Below are 3,332 nucleotides of genomic sequence, written 5' to 3'. Positions count from 1 at the left end.
TTTTTTTAATTTAACATTAAAGAAGATTCTCAAAGCACCTATGGCCTTGACGATTACATTCTCATTGCCATAATCGCTTTTCGCGCTCTACTGTTAAATTATACAGGCTCTACTTTTTAAAAATGTAAGCTTATCGAAAAGTTTGGCTAAAATAGTTTTCAAACATATTTGGAATCTTTTGAAAATTTTTGGATCTATAAAAAAAATAATTTTTCCTTTTTTTTGAAGATTTTCAAATTTTTGAAAAGTATATAACTTTTCGAATTTTCATCAGCATTAAAAATTTTATTTTGGTAATTTGCAAGTCTTTTGCCCATCTATAAGAAACTTTGACAATAATTTATAAAATTTCAACAACAAAAATTTCAAAATTTTAAAATTTCACTCAGTTTTTTAATTTCGGTTCAAAATATCCGATTAAGCAACTTAGCCTTTATTTTGGGGACCTTTAGAAGTGTAACAAATGCGGACTCGATTGGAGAAATTCTTCAAAAGTAAGCGTGGCTACAACATTCAGGTAACCATACGTACAGACATAGAGACATACAGACATACAGGCATATAGACATACAGGATTACAAACACCGAAGAAATTTTATGGTTTTCGGATTCTGTGAGAGCCGAAACGTAAAGATCCGTTAAAAACCAGAGATTGAAAATTTGGACGATTATATTACATTCTCAGGAATGAGAACGTAAAAAATTAAATTTCCATCTTTATGTAAATGAATATTGCGACCAAAACATAATTAGCTATTAATTAATTGCCCAGTTCACAACCTAAAAAACATTAAACTTCAAGTTTCATCAGAACTTACATATAATTGTTTCTTTATATTTATATTATTCATAACTTTTTTAACTTATTATTTTTAATATCTATTAGTACTATTATTATTGTTTAAACAATAATTTATATTGAAACATTCAAATCATTTTCTACGAACTTTTATTTTTCAAATTGGAAACCCATATTTTTGACACCGCCAATCGAAAGAACGCAAAATTTTACGTTTAGATATGCATCAATTTCATATGACCCGATGACCTTCGAGTTCATTCCAGGGTCGTATGAATTCAAACAAGACCTACAATCGATCTCGCCTTCGTCGACTGGATCTGGATAAAATGTTTAACTATTTTTTGTAACGCATATTTTCGCTGATCAGCCGTCTAGACGTTGTTTGAGTTTATACGACCCTGTAATTACCTCGAAGGTCATCGGGTCGCATGAACTTGATGCATATCTAAACGTAAAATTTTGCGTTAATTCGATTGACGTTGTGAAAAATAGGGGTTTCCATTTGAAAACCAAAATTTGACCTTAAAATAACCTTGAAGGTCAACGTCAAGGTCAGCTTTAAGGTCATATTTAGATCCTCGGCCAAAACCCTGAAACTTTTGTCTGAGACATTTCTCACGAAAACGCATCTGGTGCCGAAAACTGGAACTAAAATTAGTAAGTACAATTTCAAAAATGTATTTTAATTTTTGCATAAAAATATTTTTAGGATTGTTTTGTGAAGTTTCAAACAATGACAAACAATGAACAAACATTTACTTTAGGTTCCTTTCTAATATATAGTAAGTCCATTTAAGTTTATTATCTGTTGAAAATAACAATAAATAGTACAGGCAATGTTTTTTTTCTTTGAAAAATATTTCTGTCCAACAAAGTGTTTTTTTCACCCTATAAGATGTGAAGCCCATCTTAAATCATTTTTTCCGTTAACGAATTATTTTTAGTATCAAATAAATAATTTATATTCCAAATAAATCGTTAGAACACTTTTATGCACAAATAAAAATGAATCTTTAAAAACATACCTGTTCTTTCCAGTTCGGATTTTTGTCACCAGGTGGCGTATCGCAGTTTAACCATTCCCAATATATATATAATATATTTGAAACTTTTGTATCTAAAAGTTTGAATTATTAATAACCTTTGAAGGTTATTATTTTTAATATTCAATAGTATTTTTATTATTATTTAAGCAATTACTTACATTGAAATATTCAAATAATTTTTAATTCATATATATATATATTTTTTTTTTTTTTAATTTTTATTCCTGGATATGTTATTTACTAATAAAAGAAGAAAACTCGAAAATATAAAGTAGATAAGACAAATAATAGATAAGTATTAGGTATTCGCTGCGGAGGCAAAATTTGGCAATGCGAGGTAAATCGAGAAAGTAGTTACACGCTTGCGTTGTGAGACGAAGCGAGGAAGGCAAGGCGATAAGAATGAGCAGTCTTAGAGGTAAATGTGTGGATGGATGTTAGTTTTCAAGGGTTTATTTTTAAAAAAAAATTTTTTAAATAAGTGTAAACAAATCAATTTTTTGAAGCCAACAAATATAGAATGATAAAAAGAAATATATAGAAAATGATATTTATAATTATATAAATTTTACTTTATTTTAATTTTCCGCACTCAATTATCCAATGAGGCATGTTCAGTTCCAATATGACATGTCTCAACTCTATTATTTTTTAATTATGATAATTTTAATAAAAATCCATATGAAAACTATGGATTTTATTATTTCATTAGGTGGTGCTTTAAAAATAAATACTATTTGTAAATACACTTATAGTAAGAAGAAACATTTTCTCTCAATTAGTTCATCAATTTTGGGCATTTTTAACATAAAATAATACAGCGTTTTAAATGTAATGCATTTCATAACATTTCTCATTAATAGTGAGTACAAAATGTATAAACAGTTAATTTATATGTTTTTCTTTATTCACTTCCGACAAAATATGTTCCGGTAGTAATTTTCATAAAGAAAGTACATGATATATTTAAGGTTATCTTGGACAAATATTTGCACAGTTTAATTCTCTTTGTACTATCCACACTCTTTTAAGTTCTTTAAACAAACTAAATAAATAATAAAATAAACTAAAATGACGTACATTTTTTCAGAGAACTAAAACGTTTATTTTCTCATGAAGGACATATTTGATTTTAATTATCTTATAGATTCATAATAATGAGAGGGCAATAACCAGGGACTGACGTTCTCGATAAAGTATTCCTTCATATAGAAAAATTGTTTTTTCATAATATAAACAAAAAATTGAAAATATAATTGGAGGGAAACTTCTATTATTGGAAGTGGCATGTGGCGTTGCAAAAAATTGGAATTATTGAAAATTCGAATTATCAAATAATTTAGTTTTCAGGCTATATCTAAATAAATAAAAAATTAGTAATAATACCAGGTGTATACATATGAAACCGGTATTGCCATTTAGCGGCCAGTAGGCACACTTGTAGGCACTGTCGCAACTTACCATTTGTGCTAATTGGCGTATTG

Source organism: Belonocnema kinseyi, chromosome 9 (genome assembly GCF_010883055.1).
Source record: "Belonocnema kinseyi isolate 2016_QV_RU_SX_M_011 chromosome 9, B_treatae_v1, whole genome shotgun sequence".
Taxonomy (NCBI): Eukaryota; Metazoa; Arthropoda; class Insecta; order Hymenoptera; family Cynipidae; genus Belonocnema; species Belonocnema kinseyi.
Note: the sequence above shows the minus strand (reverse complement) of the source record.